Source organism: Chelonia mydas, chromosome 3, assembly GCF_015237465.2.
Source record: "Chelonia mydas isolate rCheMyd1 chromosome 3, rCheMyd1.pri.v2, whole genome shotgun sequence".
Classification (NCBI taxonomy): Eukaryota; Metazoa; Chordata; order Testudines; family Cheloniidae; genus Chelonia; species Chelonia mydas.
In genome coordinates, this window is record NC_057851.1 from 144,825,283 (window position 1) to 144,848,916 (window position 23,634).

Here is a 23,634-nt window from a genome sequence, read left to right on the forward strand (position 1 = left end):
AAAGATTCATAAAGAATACAAGCCATTGATAATATCAAAATATAGATGTGCCCAGTCTAAACAACCTATGACATTTATTCAAGAAAACTTAAGACCCTAGTCTAAAGTAGATTTAGATCTATTTGAATATAAAGGATATGCATACATTATAGCTCGATTATTTTTCACATTTTCCTGAAATATCTACACTAGAAAACACATGTGCCAAATAAGTCATTAATAAAATTAAAATCAATTTTTGCAATGCATGGCATTCCCAATAGGGCAATAACTGAAAATTGATCTCAATTTCACAGTCAAGAGTTTAAAAGTTTTGCATAGCATATATTTCAGACATATTACATCAAGTCCACATTACCCACAATATAATGGACAAGTTGAAAATGGTGTTAAAATAATAAAAAGATTACTAACAAAAGCTGAAGAAATCAATACTGATTTATGTTAAATTACAGAACACTGCCATTATGACAAGGTTTAGCACCTGCACGGTTGTTACGTAACAGGAAATGTAGAAACAGATTACCTATGCTTTTTCAAAAGGGATATAAGGAAAGGAATAAGTATAAATATTAGTCAAGTTTGTATCAAAACAATGATTATGATAGAGGATCACATAAACTACCTTATTTGAAACCAAATGATTGAGCACATGTCTAGAATGGTAGAAATTGGGCTCAGAAAGCCACTGTAACAAAAGATGTCACACCTCAATCTTATGATGTCATGACTAATAATGGCCAAGCATATAGATGAAATCAGAGACATTTGCAATTGTTACCTGCAAGATCAGACTTGGCTGAAGGAAAAAATGATACAGGGCAGCAACAAGAGCAGCAAGAACATGAAAATGACATCATTCCTCTAAGTGATAAGAGCCAGCGAACATAGAAGTTAGATGGCCATTGGCTCAAGGGAGACCTGATAAATGACCTCTAGAAAGCAGTTAAGATCATTCTGATATACACATTCAAATAAATTTGTGCTAAAAAAATTTAAAAAAGACAGGAGATGTGGTGGTACTCTGGCTTTAATAAAGTGAATAGAAACACCACACAGGGTTTGCGCTAATATTGTAGGAAATGCAAGTATTTCAGGATAGCAAGCAGAGACGAACATGGAGCAGGGGCGTCTAGCACAAAGGGACAGTTCTGTATAGTCATGAAAATGCACCTTCAAGATGAAGCCCTGGACAAAACTTGCTCTGGGAAGGGATGGCAAATGCTGGGAAGGAAGGTTTGGGGTTTTTTGGGTGGAGGGGCAGTGGGGGGACCAGGGAGGCATTCTCTCATTATTCAGCAGGTGTCATTGATTAAGCGATTAATGATAGAAACCAGAGGCTCCACTGAAACTTTAAACAAAACAAATCAGGCTGGCTCCTTCCCCGGAAGGCCAGAAAGCTGGGCACAATATCGATAGAGCATTTGCAAAGGAAAATTCACTCCGACTTGAGGCTGATTATGGAAATAATAATACACTATCAGTGTCCATTAACGCTGTCATGAGTGCTGTGAATCAATAGCATATTAATGGCTGGAGGAAGATAGGGCTGTGTCTGTCAGAATTAACTCTGCAACACAAATAGAAGAAAGGGAGGAGGCAGCAGATGATATCTAATTGAAGCCAGGTGGCGGATGTCTTCATGTCACCTCTTAAAGGAGGAGTCTGATTGGTCAGCACTACCACCACTGCCTCGTGAACAAGTCCTGGGTGCCTGGTGCCTCCTCTGCAGCTCTGCTCCAGTGACACCCTTAGGAGGAGATCCCTGCCAAACCAGACAGTGAGTTAAATCCTAATGGGGGTGTGACGTTGCACTCCATATGTTTATGGAAATATGCTCCATGTTTGTCTCTGCTTGCTATCCTGAAATACTTGCATTTCCTACAATATTAGCGCAAACCCTGTGTGGTGTTTCTATTCACTTTATTAAAGCCAGAGTACCACCACATCTCCTGTCTTTTAAATTTTTTTAGCACAAATTTATTTGAATGTGTATATCAGAATGATCTTAACTGCTTTCTAGAGGTCATTTATCAGGTCTCCCTTGAGCCAATGAGTGTAAATATAATGTAACTGGAATATGCTTTATGCAAAAGGCCTCTTGTAAGGTATCATTACAAAGCTTATAATCTACCGAGTGTGTTCATCCTATTTGTATGAATGTATCATTCTTGTATCTGAAGCTAGAAATATGAACTATTACTCTGAAGTACTATTGTAACTATGCAAAGTGTGGGCCATTAATGGTGGTTTAGAATCTTGATGGCTCCCATTAACCAGGACAATGGGTTGTAAATGGTTCTGTTTACTTGTAAGCCTTCCTGTGTTCATGTGAGTCAGGCCAGAAAGAATGGAGGCTTGGGGTCTCACAGGACATGTGATCATGTCACCTGGTACTGGAATCCATCTTAAACCTGGTGCTTTTCCATTTATAAGGATGGGTGGGGATCCAGAGAGATAAAAGATTCCCGCTTTGTGCCAAAGCTATAAAAGGGGGTGGAACAGAACAAAGGGGGTTGCCAGTCATGAGAAATCTTCTAGTTACCACCTGAGCTGGAACAAACAAGAACTGTACCTGGGGAAAGGATTGGGCCCAGACTAAGAAGGAGTCTAGTCTGTGAAAGAAGCTTATTGGAACATCTCTGAGGGTGAGATTTACCCTGTATTCCATTTCTTAAATGTATTAGGCTTAGACTGGCGTGTTTTGTTTTATTTTGCTTGGTAACTTACTTTGTTCTGCGTGTTATTACTTAAAACCACTTAAATCCTACTTTTTATACTTAATAAAATCACTTTTGTTTATTAATTAACCCAGACAAAGTGATTAATACCTGGGGGAGCAAACAGCTGTGAATATCTCTCTATCAGTGTTCTAGAGGGTGGAAAATTTATGAGTTTACCCTGTATAAGCTTTATACAGAGTAAAACGGATTTATTTGGGGTTTGGATCCCACAGGGAGCTGGGTGTCTGGGTGCTGGAGATGGGTGACTTGCTGAGCAGTTTCTGGTTAAAGGCTGCAGGGGTCATGAACCAGACCTGGGTCTGTGTTGCAGCAGGCTAGCGTGTCTGGCTCAACAAGGCAGGGTTCTGCAGTCCCAAGCTGGCAGGGCTAATGGGCTCAGAGGTAATTCCAGCATGTCAGGTGACAGCCTCAAGAGGGTCTCTGTGTCCGAACTCATCACAGGGGGTTTTCAGAGTCCCAGCCAGGAGTAGCCTTGAGTTGAGGCAGTCGGGTACTTCTGAGTCTAGTTGGTCTCAGACCCTTAACACCAAGAGAGCTGGGTTACTCAGGAAGGGGGTGGGTGGGTGGGTGGGTAAGAGGCTCACTAACCAGATGCCAAGAGGGGGAGTTCTGGAGATATAAGAGTTTCAGGGTCTTCATGCTCCCTCCCACTCCACCCACTCATTGCCCTGGACCTTTTTTCACATCTCCCCCTCTGCCTGGAAAACCACTGCCTCTGGGGGGCCTAGTGACCTTGCTCTCCTCTGTGTAAAGTGTGCCACAACAGCTGGCAGACTTGCAAATAAAATTTCTCCTGGGTCACTGAGGAGCACATTTCAGACTTGCCTGGGGGAAAACTTCCTCTGATTGGCCACTTTCCATCCACCAGAGGTGTAAACAGCCAACCAGAGCTGTTGAAAGAAACAGGCAATGTTTTCTACTCCTCCCCTCAGGAGCTGTTCTCAGGACAGAGGGAGGAGGGAACAGAAAGAGTCCAGCTACTTAGAGCAGCTCCGTGTCCTCCTCCCCTCCTGTGCGCAAGAGGGACCATTCCTCTGCTCCCCTCCCTGCAACACCCAGGCTGGCAAGGGGCAGGGCAGGGCTGCCACCTGGCCAGTTTTTGTCCTGGCTTGGCAGTTGCTGGCAAAAATATTTCATGTGTCAAGTTCTTCCCCACTTGGGACCAACCTTCCCTGAAATCTGTGTGCACATGCAGCAATCTTGTAACTGCCCTGCAGCTGGCACCTGCTGTGCACACCAGGCCCTCAACCCATTGAAACCACGGTGGCTCCTCTCAGGGGCCAGGAAGTGGGATAGACACGAGGCTCACCAGCGGGGAGGGGTGAGAAGAAGGGTGGGGGAGGCAGGGGCTCATGACTGGGGGTGGGGGGAGGGAAGAGAATCAGCTGTAGTTAGCACTGGGACCCTTTCTGTGGGTGGGTGAGTAGCCAGTGGCTGGTTTTTTTCCTGCATCTCAGAGGTGGACAACCCTAGCAGAAGGGGTAAAGAGCCCCTGGAGCTGCTCCCCTGTCTTGGAGGGGGAGAAAGACACCCCCCCCATTGCAGCCTCCCCATCCTGGTAGAGGGGATGAAGAGCCCCTGGAGTTGCAAGAGGAGCAGAGGTGAGGCTGGGGATGGGGGGGGGGTGTGGAACAGATGTGGAGGGGCAGCATTGATGTGGAAGAGAACAGATCAGGGCTGGGGGGACAGGCAGATGTGGTGTTACTTGTTTCTGTAGAAAATGAGAGACCCTCCACTTTTTCCACTTCTTTAAGCACTGACCAAGCCACTCCTCTAAACTCCTTTTAACTACCCTTCCAGCACTACCCTGACTTTGATGCTCTGCACAGCTGGCTCCACTCAGGAGAGGATCACAAAACAAAGCCACCATGATGTTAATCTAACATGATAATGCTAAGGATTGCAACCCAAAGAGTGTGCAAAACAAAGCCAAGCTCTGCTGAGCACGTCTCTTTTCCCAGCGTGCCAGCCATCTTATCCCACCCTGAACCCCAAGTGCTCGTGCCAGCTTTGCTCATTGGATTGTCTGCTTATATTCAATTACAAATACAGTACTTTGGGGGCAGGGAACTTGCTTTACTTCATCTGGAAAGTGCCAGATGCCTCTGTGGCATTTACATAAATATACAGGAATCATTCCACCCACCACAGAAACTTAGCTGTCGCGGAGGTGCACAAAGCAACATCTGCCTGACACTCCAGAACACTACACAACAAGAATATTGTTTCTGATGGAAACTGCATGGAGGAATTTCAGGGATGTAGAATGGAATCACCCAGGAGGCAAGCTAGCCACTTATAATATGGGCTCTTTAAGACTCAGAAGTGGTCAGAACCTTAGCTTTACATCTCCAAGCAATGGCACCTCCAGCAAAACGTCGCCCCAGCAGCATGCTGGGAGAACCCTCCGCTGAAACACCAGTGACTCTTCCGGCAGCATTGCTCTTTTTTAAAAACAAACAAAGCAAACAAACAGGGGAAAAAACCAGCAGGAGTCACAGAACGTATCACCCAGAGAGTGTGACCCAGAAGGCTTGGCTTGGTTTTGGGGCAACGGCATTAGATTCGTTTTACAAGGAAGGATATTGTGGGCTTCAATGAAACATTTAACCGTCCAAGCAGGACACATCCCTTCCCTTTGGCCTGCAGCAGCTCAATATTTATATCCCTAGTGCAATTCTCTAGGTGGGGAAAATGACTTGCTTTCGCTTGCATTAAGTACTGTTTGTAGAGGTTAGCTATATTCGGATCCTGTTGTGCAGCCACATTATACTCAGACTCCAAACAACGAGAGGAAAAGAAGAATGTCTCCTCTTCTGAGCCCAGCCATGGAAAGGATTCAATCCTCCTTCACTACCTGGGCCTTGCTTCCCTGCCTGCAGAAGCAAAGCTTTGCCGTATCCCTGTATCTCGCTGTAGCATCCACAAAGTAAAAGGGATGCAGCAGAGGATATGCCGTGGCCCAGTTGGGTTCCACTCCAAGTGCAATTACAAACCAATTTTTTAAACTTTTTAAAACATTTCAATTAGATGCAGCACTGGTGAAGGGTTGGAGCAGGCACAGACAGTGGAGCACTCCCTTGCTCATCCATCCATCTTACTTATAGAATCATAGAATCATAGAATATCAGGGTTGGAAGGGACCTCAGGAGGTCATCTCGTCCAACCCCCTGCTCAAAGCAGGACCAATCCCCAACTAAATCATCCCAGCCAGGGCTATGTCAAACCTGACCTTAAAAACTTCTAAGGAGCTTCATCCCCTGCAGGAATCTCCTCTAGCAAGGAAAGGGGAGTCCAGCCTCCATGTCCTATTCAATCCTTAGCTTCTCTATGGAGACTGCCAATGTGGGGGGGAGGGATTAATGTTAGTAGTGATGGTGGTTAGTGATGGGCACCAGTGCCCAGTAGGAGCTGGGCTGAGACCCGACTATTCATTTCACACAGGCACCTCCATACAAGCACCGAATGATAACAGTCAGAAAACCTCTCAAAGATCCTTCATTTCATGAGCCTTCCTGCTCTTAGGCTGCTGTCTGCATCTCAACATACTGCCATTGTATCCCACGGCAAGCAAACAGGTCCATTCTGCTCCCATTGACCACCATGCTGCAAATGATCTGACAGCAACAGTTGTGCCTGGGGAGCCGGAAGGGCTAAACCCACAGGACCTGAACAGGACTCAGCTAAAAGCCAGCTACTCTGTGCAAATCTCATGCCCTCTGCTTTCCTGTCTTTCTTCTCCTTCCCCTCCCAATGGCGGTGACTGAGACACCCTGCAAGTCTTGAGAGTCAGCCAGGTGCACAGTAACTGGACAATGCAGGTAGTGGAGTTTAATAGATGAATGTCCTAAGGAAAACTGTCACTTGATGCTAATAACCTTTGTAAGAAAGTGTGTTTTGCTCTAACCATCCCAAGGGTTTTGCCTCTCTCCTGTCATCCCTGCATTTGAGATCAGCTCACTCCCAAGGTCACTGCTAGCGTCGTTTGTTTTATTTCCTCTTTTCTTTTTTCCCTTTTTTTTTTTTTAAAAACAAAAAACCCACACACTTTGGTACAACAACTGCAATGTTTCAACAAAGACATCTGCAGCTATGGATCCAGAAAGCAGAGCACTTTGAAACTCCGGCTGCTGTTTTATTGCTAGACCATGTAACAGAGATGAAAGGCAAGCTCATACATGCAGCCTTCAGCCCTTCAAAAGGGAAAGGAAAATGTCAATTTGCTAATCATCTGTGGACTGGATTAGCAGCGAAGGTGCATGTGACCTGATCGATGAGGGAGTATGGGCTCCTTTTCATATAAAAAGTCATCAGGCAACAGCTGTGACTTCCAAGTTGGAAAGAGAACAAAAAGGCAGAGAGAGAACAGTACCATACATGGTTCCCTGACAGGCAGCACTGAGAACATTTCGTGACAAGTGCAAACTTTCACCACCACAATCACATGTCCACCCCCAAAACACAGAGACACACAGGTACAGACTCAACTAGCAGGTTTATTTTTAAAAAGAACAAGGTCCAAATAAAGGAGACCCCAACCATACATTTTGTTTATGAATGAGGAAAGGAGACTTCAAAAAACAAATCAAGATTTGATGGGTTTCTAAAAGATATGCTCTAGTTCAAACAGAAATTAATTCCGGAAAGCCCTACAGCCTCTTTTATACAGGAGGTCAGACTAGATTATCACAGTGGTCCATCTGGCATTTTAAATCTATGAATTCCCTACACTGAATAGGAATACGAAAGTTTTCACGCAAATCAAGCCACGTCCTTCAAAGTGAGAGAAAATAAAGGACCAATCTCTTCCAGCTCGGTGGAGCTTGGGATCCAGAAGAAATGTAAGAAGTGGATAGGAGATGGAAGGGAGGAGAGAAGGAGAAGGGAATTGTCAGAAGAAAGCGAGTGACCTTCTGCAGAGAGAGCTGGAGGACACTCATTTTCTACATCTCCTAGTATATTCAGCATCAGCTCTAAGACAGTGTGACTGCCTCAGAAGGAGAGGTACAGATAAACGAGGTATGGGAAGGGGGAGACTCCTAGGTATTGAATGTGTGCCACACAGGTTCACCTGAAAAGTACAGCTGAAAGGGAAAGATTCAACATGTGGCCTGTTTACCCATCACTGGACCATACCTTATCTGAAAGTCAGAAGCCATTTAAACCCCTGTAATGGAGGGCAGGGGACGGGGAAGAAGGAGATTCCAACCAGAATGTTTAAACCCTCCTTTTTTCATCTCACTAGGGCCTGAAATAGCTGGAACTAAAAATGTTCCCTTAAATTCAAGTATTTCCAATCGGGGTTTTCTGCTGTAGAACAGTATACGGCAGGGACAGAGCATTTCACTCTGTCCGGCGCGGTGTTTACAGAGGATCTAAGCACACTGGTACCTAGGTCTGAATTCAGTCCAGGTCAATAGTGACTGAATTGTTCTATCTGATGAGTGTTTTGCGGCTTGCATGAGGGAAGCTGGTTGATCTCAAACCAGCTCCCAGGGGACTGGTGTTCACATCACAAACCCAACACAACTGGCATTAACCAGTCCTCTTGCTCGCAGCACTAGCGGAAAAGTGAAGAATGGAGTCAGCGAAAGAGACTGAACTCCCCTCTGACATCTAGACACTGTCCCTTCAGGGCAGGATTGCCGAGGCACATTTAGGGATGGTGCAGGAAAAGCCTGCTCTGCCTCTGCCCATGCTTTACCCATTCTATGGAAACAGAATGATCTATCTACTCAGACAGCCCCTGTACCTGTACTATCCGAGCACCTCACAAAACCTGGATGCATTTATCCTGAGATTGCTGCTGTCAGGTTGGGAAGTATCACCACCACTACCCTTTGCCAGATGGGGAAACTGTGGTACAAAGAGATTAAATGACTTGCACAAGGTCACACTGAAAGTCTGTGACAGCAGGGAATTGAATACACCTCTCCCAATTCCAGTCCAATGTTTTAATGGCGAAACCTGCCTTAAGTCTCCAGGGCTGTTTAATCCAGCACTAAACTCAGTCACAAACAGAAAAATGTTGTCATGCAGTTTCAGGATTTTTTTTTATTATTAAACAAAAACTGGTGTTTTCACTGGGTTTTCCCCACCCACCCTTCCGGCACATGGAACTCCAACCCAAAAGCAACTATCAGCAGTGAAATTGACAGAAAACAGACACACACCACAGCCCAGTTTCACCATGTAAATAGAGTGGAATTGCAGAAAGGAATTTTCCAGAGGTGCTGAGGGGGCTGTGGATGCTCAGCACCCCTGGAAACCAAGCCAAATAGTTTTCATCTTGATAGCATCCCTTTAAATCACTGCAAAGCCTTTGGTGTGAAGAGTCCTGTGCAGTCCTTAATTCCTTCCCTCTCCTGTGCCAATAATGAATAACCACAGCCTGACAGGCAGGGGAGAGATTCCCTCCAGCTCCGATAAGAGGAGCTGACATCTCCCTAACCTCAGCCAAGTCCATTGTTTTATTCTCTTTGTTTATTGATCCTTTTATGCACATAATACAAATTGACATTTAATAATTCAGCCAAGTTAATGGTGCTTAAATATTAAAAGGCTTTTCTCTTTTAAATAGCTGTAGCAAAAAAGTCAAAGGAGTGCTAGAGAGATATCTGTTTAAAGGGCTCCCGTCTGAGTTCTTTTGGGCCTTTTTGCCAAGGGGGGTGAAGTTGAAACTGTACAAGTCTCCTGCTGCCTTAAAAAGACAGAGGCATTTCCAGAGGCTTTGATTCACAATCTCAGGGAGTTTATTCATCTTTGTCCGTTATTTATTTTCTCCCCACTTCCCCTTTTCTCTAAATAAAGATGGAGGGAGGAGGAGAGAAAACTTCCCTCGTAAGAGTTGCCTCCTGTGCGAGGGGGGATTTGGGATGCCCACAATGCAAAGCGGTGCAGTCAGCTTCACGACAAGAACCAGTGTTTAAAAGGTATTAAACTTGAAAGTACGCAAGTAAATTAAGGGTTAAAGTACAGGACTGCTGTAATTATCCCTAAAGCAAACATTACACACCCAGGAAATTCAGTTACACTTAAAGAAAGTCAATCATGTCAGGGTACAGAAATGCACACTTAAGTCTGCCCTATAGTGATGCCATGAGTCAAGAAACATATGGAAGAGAAATAGCATCTTTAAAAATCAATTTTAATCTAATCTGGGACAACAAGCACAAATATCCCTCAAATCATAATGGCAAGGTTATGATATGACAGTAAGAGAGGGCAGAGCTAAGGCTGTTTGGGGGTTTTAACTGTGCGTATACATAGTCTAACTAGTTTGGATTTCTTTTCCTTGTAATCTTAACTTTGAATTTCCTGGTTTTGTAATGCTTCGTTTTGGAAATTACAACATCCCTGAGCTATTGACTTGACCCTGCCTGTATCCCATATACTCAGAACAATTAGATAAACTAAGTTATTAACAATTATTGTAATTATAACCTACTTTCTTCAAATATAATCCAGGCAGAAGATTTAATGAATTTTAATTATATGTAACATTTGAATAGTCTGTGCTTTTCCATTATTAAGATAATTCAGGACAAAGACAAGACTGACAAATGTTAAATTTCTTAAAAGGATCGTTTTAAAATTAATCTTAACTCAAATTAATGGATTTACTTGTAAGTGTTCGGTAAATTCATTCTTTGCTCAAAGAGTAAGTGCTGTAATTCTGGAAAGGGTATGCAGCATTTCTCATACATAACAAAGCGATTAAATCCCTGTTTTAAGTGCAAAGTCAAACTCAACCTTAAAGACGGAGCTGCAACCAGCATCTCCATAATGCACACAAGTCAATGCAACTAATATGTCCTTGGCCACTACAATGCCACACCATAACAGGGTGGCTTTTCACAGCCAAGATGCCCAGATCTAGCCCGCCCTGTTTCATTAGCCCCACCCTGACACACCTGTGCTGCTCTGGATATAGGACTTAAAAGAGATGAAGCCCAGCAGTTCTGGATGGGCTGTAGAGGAGACCAGTTGAGCTGGGTTGTGGCTGAAGAGCTAAGCCACAAGAGAGTGGAGGGTCAGCTTCTGTGGTGGCCCCTAGAACAAGGGGCCAGACTCCAGGGAGGAAGTCCTGGGGCCAATGTACTTTGAAATTCCAACAAGGAGTGGCAGGGAGAAGCACTGGAACCTGCTGCTCTGTGAAAGGCTGATGTGATTCTGTTTGCTTTGGAAGGACTTTGCTGCTGGCCCAGGAGAAGCTGGATGAAGAGAATCTAAAGAGGTCTGCTGGGAGAAGCCAGCCTGAGGTCTGTCCAGTTACAGCTGGACTTGGATGCCCTGGAAGAGGATTGAACTTTTAAGTAACCTGGCTGGAGGGCTAGGCCATGGAAGACCCAGACAGAGGCAACAACCAAGGAGAAGGCCCAGCAACACCACACTCACAAGGAAGCACCAGCCAGCGAGATGCTTCTGTGGCATATGAGGCTCGCTTGGGACGGGACCTACAAACATACATGCTATGGACATTCAGGGACTTATGATCATTAGTGGGGACAGAACTCAGGTCCTTCTGCTCCAAAAGCATAGCCCCTTCCCTGTGTCACGAACTAATGGAGAGTGTCCCTTTAAGTGGAGCAGCAAACGGTTTATGAGACAGACTTGTGCATGTCTAGCATTCCACCCAGTAAAGGAGCAGGGATGCATGCCTAAAAGCTAGCATGTTACAACTTAAAGTTGAGATTTTATACTTCACAAGAATCACAAATTCAGAGCTGAGGCTCCTACCTTAATCTCCCCTTTGCCCCCTTTTGTACAATTGTGGGAATGGGATGTTTCTTTACCTGATCACAAACTCTGGGCATCGTTCCATACCATTCAGCATATTATAAGAGAATAAAGAGCTGATTTCCCCCCCAGGCCCGTCCAGCTATCTGTACATATGTAGCATTTTGCATCACTTCACATCTGCTGTGTGATTGTGCAATGAAATATCCTTGCCACCATAACAAACTGCTTGTATTGTGTCCCGACTTCAATTAATAGATTTTCCATACGTTCCCATGCAGCTGTGCAGAACAGCTGGCCATGCTGCTTTCACTGTGCAGATGCCAGTCATGCCTGTATTTCTGCTTGTCATTGCTCAGCCCTGGGGGAGGAAGGAATGCTCTGTGGGCGAGCAGCTCTCCCAAGAGATGTCAGAAGTGATGAAACCCTGGCCAGTTTTTGGTTTCTTAAAGACCTATTTATCTGCTTTGGCCTTCTGCAGTCATCACTGTACCTGGGGCTATTGCTCAGTACAACTGGAGCCACAGTCTGTGTATATTCTGTTAACTTTCAAAATATTGCAGTATTTGTTCTGTCCCTGGGAATGGCTTTGGGCCACTGTCAGTTGTGAAGAGCTCTCTCCAAACTGAATTTCCAGCTGGTGCTTTCTGTAGCTCACCAAACTCCTGCAACACATGAGCTGTCGGCAATTCTAAGAGAGCACATCAGCTCCACCCCAAATCTGAGCCTCTCCCATCACTGTTCATTGGTGTGTCCAGCTGTAACTGTCCATCATGAAACATTTGATACATACTGAAAAATGGGGAATTGTGGGAAAACATAACACCTTTACAACGGAGACCGAAAAGGAATCGCATGCTGGTTGACACAGCCTCCCCCACCCCCATTCCCTCCCAGTGGGAGACCCATGCAGATGGGCTTTAGAGCAAGAGATATACAAAGCAAAGTTATGAATTTATTACTTGATAACTGTGCAGAGCAAAAAGACCATTTGAAACACTAGGGCCTCCAGGAGGAAACTGGGAAAGGTGTAACGTGTGCGTGGGGCGTTTAAAAACAAGAGTATTTGTCAACTGGCTTATTGCACTGGGAAGAGGGGCAGAAATTAATTTGCTTCCCAAGATACCGTTTCCACAAGCTCACCATTGTCAAGCGGCTCATACAACAGATGACTCTGGGACTCACCTGGCGGCATCAAAGAAGCCAGAGGATAGATGACAAGTCATCAAAGTTAGCAAGATGATCTCTGACACCGAGGAAATGGAGCTCAGCGAGACTGAAATGCTGACAGGCAGAGCCTTGAGAGGCAAGCAATGGAAACACAGAATTTCTTAAGACAAAGGCTTTTAGTCTTCTACTCTCGTGTCTGTAACTGAAAAGGCTTCGCCCTAGTTAGGCAAGTCCAGGGGCAGGCTAAGACCTAGGGATATTTTAATACCATTTTTCTTGAGTTTCATTGGATATTCTCATACATTTGGGATTTTTAAAAACACTTCTGGGTCTGTGGCTGTCAGTGAGCTAATCTAGTACAGTCCATAGCAAGCAAAACAACAGGCCTTTGGCCTCTGAGGAGAAGCAAGAAGAAGATCTAGTCCCAAATCCAGCCTTTGTTCCTAGTTCAAGGCCTACACAAGGAGCCCTCCTGAAGGGCTCTCTGTGCTCTGGCAGTGGCTGACTCAAAGAACAGGAAAAGCCTAAAGACTACAGGTAAGCCACGAGTCTGAAAGAAGGAAAAAGTTGATAAGGTCCCAAAACATGTGCTTAGTTGAATCTCTTGGTGTGCAAAATTGGGCTACAAGTCTACAGAGAACAGGCTCTCTCATGAAATAGATGGTCCATTGGTCAGTTATTTCAGCACTTCAAATTCTGGTTGAGGACAGAGTGCAGGAGAGTTAAAAGTATTTTTAAAAGGGAATCCAATTATTTGAACCTCAAAGAGTTGGTTTTGGCCAGTTCTTATTTCACCATAACTAGTTCTCCTAGTCACATCAATGACAGCATAATTTTATTCATATCTACTTCCTCCTGCTGCTTCAGTCTGACCATCTCTGCTGCCCAGTGAAGGCATTGGTGTTGGCCAGAGCTGGAGGAAGCCTAGCTCCTTTCCTCCCTGCTAACAGAATTCACTCTCCAGTACTTGTTCTACGAGTAATCAGACACCGCACAGATCATTCAAGCACCAATCAGCCTACTCCTCTGAGATGGGGCAAATTTGGTTGTCTACCTTATTTTCAGAGTAGCATAGTTAAAGTGCAGGAAAGGTTCATTAGTAGCACTATTACAGCAGCACCTAGAGGCCCCAGCCAAGATCGGGGACACCTGGTGTGAGGCACATAGTAAGAGACAGCCCCTGCTCTGAAGAGATTACATTCCACATAGACAAAGGCTGGGAAGAAAGGTAGGTTTGGCCTTGTTGCAGCCACAGGTGAGACAGAGGTTGGGCTTCTTCATAATGCAATGATAATACGCAGCATGCTGACTGCCTGGGAAAGGAATTCACTGACCCATGCATTGCAATGCCTGATCTTTCACCCTTCTACCCTTGTATGATCATAACCCACAATCCCCCCCTCCTTTTAAAAGGAGATAAAAATTTAGTCATTGGTCAACTTTTCTACCTTGCTTTTTCTTTTGATCTCAAATGCTAATAGGAAAACAATTGGGAAACCCAGTAAATTAAAAGTTAAATGGATTCATGTTGTCTTGAAATGGCAAAAATATTCCAACTAAGTCACCCTTTGATACCATCTAGCACCAAGGACAATCGATTACCCAGATGAAGGATCTTTTATTGGCCCAGGAGCTGGATATACCAAACTACTCAACAAAAAGTTCAGAAGAAGTGGAATCCAGTATTATGCTCAATTATAGATTGTGTTCTGCTAGTGAATTGTAGTTGCCATAATCTATGCCACCCTGAGACTTCATCATTCAGACCCAACTCAAGGAATGGTGTGCAGCCTTGTAATTAAAGCCAGGAATTTAGAGTCACGCTCCCTGGGCTCTATTTCTGACCATCACTGACTTGATGCATTACCCTGGCCAAGATACTTCACCTCTTTGTGTCTCAGTTTTCTCTCGTGTGTAATAAGAATGACAATAATTACTACCCTGCATTCAATTTTAAAGCTTATTGTTTGTACAGTGTTTTGTACATCCAAAGCCTGTGTAAATGCTAAGTATTATTGCAGTTATTACCTTCCTCAGAAGGAGATCATGCAGTTTCATAATTAGTGTTTGTAAAACAATCCTAGATCGCCAGATGAAATGTGCTAGAGATATGCAAAAGATGAAAATGCTCCATAATCTAATCTAGGCTTTATTGTTCTGTGCAACACTTGATTTAATAAAACTGAAAGTTGAAAAGCAAGTCTCAGCTGTTGCCAATAAGAAGGATGTGTGGATGGCTAGCTCAGCACGAGGTGTTAAGGCAGATACCATCAATTTATAAGATCGTACAAAGTACTTGCTGGCTTCTGCAATGAACATGCATTAACCCTCAAACTGATTTTGGGTAACTGGAACATGCAAGTGCCCTAAACAGAATCACTTCACAATTAAGAATACAGAACAAGGCTCAGGAAGAACAGCTCTGAGCCTCACACCCTATTAAACAGCAAACATTGCCTGAGGAACTAAACAGAGGGAGACAAAGCTGTATCTCAGGGCTCCTAGTTGTCTCAGATCTGGAAGACACCGACGACTCAGAGCAACCTGTCCTACTTTCACCAGTGCTCCAAGTTCCCAGTCTCCAACTGCCAGCCCATTGGCGTGGAGTAGTGTAAGGACAGCAAAGAAAGCTCACTCACACTGCAGAATGTGAGCCAAGTCTCCTGTGTGGAATGAAGCTCCCTGTCCTAGCGTGCAGCAGCTGCTATCTTTTTAGCTTAATATAATGCACGAAACCAACTTTAGAGACGTATATTTACTACGTGAGACAACTACCCAGCCTACTGCCCAGTACTGTCTCATTGTTTCCTTCTGTTCCCTCCTGTCTGTCTGCTGTATCTACTGGTTGCCTCTTGTCTTATGCTTAAGATTATAAACAGGGCCCATCTTGTTCTGTTTTTGTACAGCACCTTGCACAACGGAGTACTGGTCCACCATTGCAGCTCTTAGATGCTATAGCAATACAAATAATAAATATCTATATTTAAGCAAAGGCACTTAGTGAATCCTCTGAGTGACTCGAAGGATTGAAAATGAGCAATGGAGGCATTTCATTTCTAGGACACTGTCTCCAATCCAGGCCTAGGGCAGGTCAATTCGCTCGCTCAAGGGATTGGAATTAGGAGTCTGTCATCCCAAGGTTGGTGGTTCAAATATGGCCAGGATCAACAGTCACCAAAAGCTGTCATGATCTGATAGCTCTTCTTGAATGCTTTGTGTGCAAAGCAAGTTGGCAGACCTGGTGCCTGTGTGTTTGGAACATCACGATTATTGCTTCTTTCATGGAAGGTCTGAGTAGAGAGGCCAATGGTTACCCGTCTAGATCGAGACGTGAGGAGTGTAGATAGAGAGAGAACTCCCCAGACTGCTCCCTGGGGACACTGCTGAAAGGAACAGGGGTATAATTAAAGTGCTACTGACTTGACAGACCCCAAACCCCAGCATGAACCATTCCAGGCTGTCACCATTCCAGCTTTCCGCTAATTCCCACAGAGGTGGAGGCAGAAAGTGCTGCGCAGCCAAGCCAACAGCTTACAAACGGTGCGGGGAGACAGGAGCCTTCAGAGATCTTCTTGGAAAATTATTCTCACCAGAAAAGGGAGATCAGTGGCAATTTCACTAGCTGCTTGAGTACCAGCTGCCTCCTGAACACAGCAGATGCTGAAAGGCTGAGAGGCCCCAGAACACACACTAAACAAAATAGCCCTCTGGATGCTCAGTGCTGCAATTTATTTCCCATTTCTGGGTGGAAGGGGATATGCACACTGTTCCCTGTCTGCGACTCCAAGTGTAGCAATGACAACTTCCCAGGCACAGCCATGAATCCACAGGCCAATGAATCCACAGGACAGCCAAATGAAGCCATTTTAAAAATGAGTATGAATCACTGTTTCACGGGAGTTCCATTGGGTCACATGGGGCTTTCTGGTGCCAGCTGTCTCTGGTTAGCCACCAAAGAGATCAAACTGAGACCAGGGTTGGTGGGTGGGTGTTTCAATGGGTTAACCGGTGAAGCTCAGATAGGTTAGAGGGACAGTTCTGAGAAGGAGCCACACAGGCCTTTTTACACCTACCCATCTCCACAGATTGTTTCCCCACAGCATGCTGTCTAGTATTTTGTCCAGACTAGTTTTAAATATTGCAGACAAGGGGACTCCCAGCTTCCCTTGGGGAGACAGTTCTACAGCTTCATAGAGCTCAACAACTGGAAGCTATCCCCTGATACTCAGCCTGAACTGCCCTCGTTGCTTGGGTGTACAAAACGAGGAAGGAAAGCAAATGCAAAGAGCTTCCATCTTGTGCAAGGTTTATTTCTCGTCTCCGGGGTGGGGATTGTTTCTTCAGCTGCTGTCATAAAACACCCAGCAATGGGGTCCCAACCCTGATTGAGGCTTTCGGATACGACCCTTATAGACATGATTATGCAAAAAAAAAACAACCAAACCCCAACAAACAAAAAACACACTCCTATTTCTAGTTTATGGAACTTTTTCCATAAATGCGGATTTGCATAAGTCGGGTCTTGCGTAACCCGGGGAGCGTCTGTAATACTAAATGATTATTCCAGCTTCTGGCTGGGCTAAAAATGCCAGCAAAACAGGACTGTGCATTTAACAGGACTCTGAACACTGGCCAGTAACATGATAAAAAAACCACAATGAAAGTGACATAGACCCTTGAGGAGTCCACAAGGGACCATGCAAAACTAAATGAGCATCCTTAAATGTAACAGGCACCGTTTGACACTCACTTCTCAGTCAGAAGAGACATTATTCCTTACAAAGAAAAGGAGTACTTGTGGCACCTTAGAGACTAACCAGTTTATTTGAGCATGAGCTTTCGTGAGCTACAGCTCACTTCATCGGATGCATAGCATATCGTGGAAACTGCAGAAGACATTATATACACACAGAGACCATGAAACAAAACTTCCTCCCACCCCACTCTCCTGCTGGTAACAGCTTATCTAAAGTGATCATCAAGTAGGGCCATTTCCAGCACAAATCCAGGTTTTCTCACCCTTCCCCCCCCCCACACACACACATACAAACTCACTCTCCTGCTGGTAATAGCCCATCCCTCTTTGAAACCTCTCTTTATAATGCGCATGATAATCAAGGTGGGTCATTTCCAGCACTAATCCAGGTTTTCTCACCCCCTCCCCCACACACCCCCCTCCAAAAACCACACACACAAACTCACTCTCCTGCTGGCAATAGCTCATCTTACAATGTGCACAGCAATCAAGGTGGGCCATTTCCAGCATAAATCCAAGTTACCAAGCATGACCCACCTTGATTATCATGCGCATTATAAAGAGAGGTTTCAAAGAGGGATGGGCTATTACCAGCAGGAGAGTGAGTTTGTATGTGTGTGTGTGGGGGGGGGAAGGGTGAGAAAACCTGGATTTGTGCTGGAAATGGCCCTACTTGATGATCATTTTAGATAAGCTGTTACCAGCAGGAGAGTGGGGTGGGAGGAAGTTTTGTTTCATGGTCTCTGTGTGTATATAATGTCTTCTGCAGTTTCCACGATATGCTATGCATCCGATGAAGTGAGCTGTAGCTCATGAAAGCTCATGCTCAAATAAAGTGGTTAGTCTCTAAGGTGCCACAAGTCCTCCTTTTCTTTTTACGAATACAGACTAACACGGCTGTTACTCTGAAACCTGTCATTATTCCTTACAGTAACTTCCATTCAAGAGAAATACCCAGGCAACATCCCACCTGTTTGCAATCTAGTTCCCAGCCCAGACTACATGGTCCAACCAAAACCATTCCCCCAGGACACAAGAACCTCTGCCATCTGCACTTCCCAGACCCCTCCTCTTTGGGGGAAAATGCTTCCTTAGAGGACACCCTTATAATCACTGTTACGTGAGCCTGATAAGGGCAAAGGATTAGCATCACCAGCTGCTGTGCGGAGAAGTACAGCTTGGAGAATTGGATGCATATATGCAGTGATGGAGCCATTAGGCAGAATCATACTCCCCCCCTGCCCCCGCCCCATATCACAGATCATAATTTTTAACTGTCACACCTGCTGCACTCCCCTTCCCAACATAGCCCTTATGTCTTTCCTTCTTTGCAGCCTGTTACTCCAAGCAGCACTCACACTGCTGAAATACAAAAGACTCCCCTTCTCTGTATGCACTTTTGTCAGTCTTGTGACTGTTAACAGAAGCATCCAGGGTGGCTGGTGCATATTCTGGGAAGGGTGGCATATTTGGCCCCTTCAGCACATCTCCCTTAACAGAGAGTTTAGGAATCAAATAGCCCAAAACTAGAGAAATAATGCGGCCTCACACTTCTATAGCATCTTTCATGCCAAAAGAGCTTTACAGGCTACACCCAGGGATCACTTCAAGTCAGCACTGAAATGCCGTTGCCTCTGGGGTGGTACACTGCATCTGTTTCACAGTACACAACAACATTATCCGATAGTTTAGGACGTAAAGGGAAGGAGGAGCCTGGATTTGAAGGAACACAGGGAATTATGGAGGCAAAATGTAATTACCCAAGTTGGAATTTGACCAGTACTCTTGCAAAAAGACCCACTGGCCCTTTAGTGCCCAAAAGTGATCAAGATCTCAGTTGTGCATTTCATCCAAAAGACACCAGGCCAGATCCTGATCTCATCTACACAATGTATATCTTTAACTTGCATCCTTCAAGTCAATACTGGATTTACACATGTGATCAGGTCATTAAAGGCTGTATCAATAATGCACATGCAGATGGAGTCGAATTAAAGTTGCACTGGCCCCTTTAATTGTGGCATTTCCTAACTTTTGTGTGCTTGACTTTGCAACCTTAACACGCTCCTTAGTGTAGGATTTTTATTGTGATATTTATATACATTTTGTGGGTGGAAGGGGATTTTAATAAAATAAATGCTCATTCAGCTACACCCAACTGACTCTCAGCCAGTCCTTAATCAGTTAGTTCTGGAGGCCTTTTATAAAGCACTAGTGAGGGGACATTTGCTCTTCTACAGCCTCTCTTGCTCTCCATGGCCTTAGAACTAAATCTGCTGAAGCATGCGCATGCCAGGTCTCACAGCCCTCTGCAGTCTAGGGTGCACAATTCCCACTGTACATCACTGGGATGTGCCTGAACAGTCTATAACCACCCGCCTCGGGTGTCCAGTCATCCTCTGGAGGTCTCTCCTTCTCTTCCTTATTCCTGATGAACATATGTGACTGGCTGAGAAATTCTGGCTTTTGGGACCAGTAGGTGACAGATTATAGAATGGGAAGGGACCTCAATAGGTCATTTAGGCCAGTCTCCTGCCTTTTCACCTCTGACCCTGTACATTAACTACTTCAGTGCTGGTCCAGAAGCAGGCTTCGTCCAGCAAAGATGCCTGCTACATGCTGCTTTTTATTCATCGGAACATCACTGTGCAGGGGGTGAGCGTTGGTATGGGGAGGCAGCCCTGCAGTGTGACTGCATGCAGCGGGTGCGGGGGAGCTTGCAGAGGGGGGGCATGCACAAGTGGGTGCACAGGTGAATGACTGAAAATGAGCGGGAGGGGGTGCAAGTGTGTGTAAATATAGGCGCCTACACACAACAGGGCATAGATCTGCCAAGATATGCAAGTGCGTGCACAGAGAGGTGTATGCATGGGTAAGGGTTGCAAGCGTATATGGAACATTTGTGCACCCAGATTTGTATTGTGCAAGCACAGTGGGCGTGTCCAGGAACATGGACCTTTGTGCAAGTGCCGGTGGCGTAGGTGTGTAATTACATGGGCAGCCTGTGTGTTCATAGGGAGAAGGGAAGTGCTACAGAGGGCAGCGATAGAGTATTTAGCAGAGAGAAAAGAGGCACTGCTCCAACTCCCTCCAGGCCAGCCTGCCTCTTTATTCAACAGCTATTTACAATCAGGGCACATGGTGAGGGTTCCTGGAAACATCAGTCTGCTGAGCTTTCTAGGGAGTCAGGCAGTATGGGGAGAAGAGCCACTGTGACTGAGAGCAGATCCAGGAAAGTGGCTATCTGAGCTCTGAAAATCAATAGGGTAAGGAGCAGGAGGGCTGTTTTCACAGCCTAGGTGGAAAGAGTTCCACCTTCTCAGTTGCACACCTGACATCTCCCACTCTGCTTGTAATGGTGTCTCCTACAGTTACAGCCCATTCTAACGGATCCACAGTGGAGTTCAATCGCATGGTATCACCAAAATTTCCATTTGAAAAAGTCTGCAGTACGTGGTGGATGGAAAATTCCCCGGATATTCCATGTGCTGTGTCCCTGGTGGACCCAAAGGATCAGCAAAATGCACGAAAGGCTGTGAGTCAAAAGAGAACAACACAAGAACCAACTCATCTGCTGCTCACCGGCTTCACCAGCAGAACAGTCGCATACACATTTGGGGACTCTGTTGTAGGCAGTTACCTGGATCGGCTGAGTATGGACCATGTTGCTGCAGTGTATGGTGACAGGTAGGAAAGGATTCTGCTCCACCCAGCGTCATGTACACTTATGCCCACACATTCATAGATGCATTGTGTCAGCATGGCCAGAACGAACCACTGTGATCATCTAGTCTGACCTCCTATATAACACAGGCCAGAGAACTGCCCCAAAATAATTCCTAGAGCAGAACTTTTAGAAAAACACCTAATCCTGATGGAGAATCCACCAAGCCCCTCGTTAAGTTGTTCCAATGGTTAATTTTTCTTACTGTTATTTCCAGCCTGAATTTGTCTAGCTTCTATTTCCAGCCCCGGGATCAAATCAGTACCTTTCTCTGCTAGATTGAAGAGCCTATTTGAACTATTTGTTCCCCATCTAGATACGTATAGACTGGCATCAAGTTATCCCTGAACCTTCTCTTTGTTAAGCTAAACAGATTGAGCTCTTTGAATCTATCACTATAAAGCCTGTTTTGAATCCTTTAATTATTCTCGTGGCTCTTCCCCTAGCTCTCTCCAATTTATCTACATCCTTCTTGAACTATGGGGACCAGAACCGGATACACAGTGTGCCAGCAGCAGCCACACCAGTGCCAAATACAGAGGTAAAATAACCTCTCCACTTCTACTCGAGATTCCCCTGTTTATGCATCCAAGGATCACATTAGTCCTTTTGGCCACAGCATCACACTGGGAGTTCACATTCAGCTGATTATCCACCATCACCCCCAAATCTTTTTCAGAGTTACTGCTTCCCTGGATAGAGTCCTCCATCCGGTAAGTATGACCTGCATTCTTTGTGCATCAGCACATTCAAACATGTCACATACATGACACTCAAACAGTTTTCATCTGCATGCAAACAGAGCCGTGCTCAGACACCCCAGTGAGGGACACATTATAAGTAGCCAGCCAGACACATCCAGACCCTTTAGTTTTGTACTGGATGGGGGATTAAATGTTTCCACCTCCCCTTTGAGCACTGGCTCAGGACATGGTAGTGGTGGGGGATCAAAGGGCTTAGATCTTTCCCTGCTCTCAGCATTGGACTCTTCTGCACCCTGTTGTCTCATACATGGAGAGCAGGCTCTCTACCCAATCACAGCCCAGCAGCGTGAGTGAGAGATATAGTTCTGATTGGGGAGCCAGACCAGGGGGAAGGGACTCCGCCATCAGACCTCCTGGAAGATATGGGCCTGCCATTTGAAACAGACCAGTTGGCAGGGCACCAATATCATCACAGTGAGTCTGATTAATACCCTAGAGGCCAGGCTATCCCCCTTATCCCTGCTGCCCTGTGGTGATATACAGTTTGTGAGTACAGACAGCACGTATCATTACAACAGCTGTACTGCCTCCTCCGGCCCCCCAACCATTGCTGGAGAGCTTGTCAGCAAACATCTCTATTCCTTCCTTCCTATCCCTTCTCTAGATGCCGGCGAGGTACTGCATTGCTGGGGCTCCACACCATGCCACCTAAACCATGTTGTGCTTCCGAGCCTGTCCCAGTGCACCCCTCCCCCAAGGATGGGAGCTTTCAGGTGGACCATTCCAGGATAAGGGGCACCCTACAGCTTATTAACTGCTCATTTGGATTCTCCAGCGGCAGCCCAGTCCCATTACGGAAGGTGATTTGGCCAGAACGAAGGCAGCACTGCCCAGCAAACTCTTGGGAACAGCAAAATGGGGATAATAACCTCACACAGGGGTTGAGGAGCAATACATTAAAAGATGTTGAAGTGGTTTGAGATCTACTGCTGGAAAGTGCTATACAGGAAATACTATTTGAATTATTATTAGTCACCCAGCCCCAGTTCAGCAAGGTACATGAGTAACTTTAAGCAGATGCTTCAGTGCTTTGCTGAACTGGGGCCTGAAGGAGCTGATGGGTGGGAGATTCCCTCCTCCTATAAGGAATTATATACTGGAGAAGACACATAAATAAATCACTGACTGTTATTTGGTAAAAATCATTCACTCGGCTCCAGTTAATAATATTGTTGCTCTGTTTTGTAATTAGGAATGTGGGTGGAGAGAGGGGGCTGAAGGACTTTTAGTGAGGCCTGGGGATGTCTTTTACTAGGAAATGCAATGAAAGTACTCAGGATCTCGTGCAATCTGTTGCAGTTCAAAAGGCAAAAAGACAAGCTGTTCCCAAATATTTTTATGAGCCAGGGATAAGTCATTTAGGAGCAGCCAGAGAGAAGAAGCAGTGACCTCGCCCCAAACTTTGCTGCTGTTTGATTTCAGAATTTAGGAAGGGGCTCTCTAGAACACATCATGGCGCGTGAGGGAGAGAGCGCTAGGTCAGACAAGACTGGATAAAGCCCTGTCAACAGATACTAGGGAAGAGTCTCCCAATGGTCTTGGAGAGTGGGATCACAGGAGACCTACAATGAGTTTTCTGTTTCTGATACATATGGATCCAATTCTGCCCTCGGATACACAATCTTAGCTCTCACAAAGGAGGATATGAATTACACCTATTTAACAGAGGGCAGAATCAATGTTATGATTGTGCAAGTCCGATCCGACAGGATTTCCAGCACACAACTTTAGATAAAG

The 23,634-nt window shown here is 45.2% G+C and overlaps 1 protein-coding gene and 1 long non-coding RNA gene across 5 annotated transcripts in view; one reads left to right on the forward strand and one right to left on the reverse strand.

The window, feature by feature from the left end:
• The window catches only part of MDGA1 (MAM domain containing glycosylphosphatidylinositol anchor 1), a 183,831-nt gene that overhangs the window by 126,791 nt on the left and 33,406 nt on the right, over positions 1-23,634 (reverse strand). The window lies entirely within an intron of this gene.
• On the forward strand, positions 1,682-14,779 carry LOC122465150. The gene is made up of 3 exons (XR_006289761.1): positions 1,682-1,780; positions 9,555-9,676; positions 10,933-14,779. It is a non-coding gene; the product is annotated as an uncharacterized LOC122465150 (long non-coding RNA).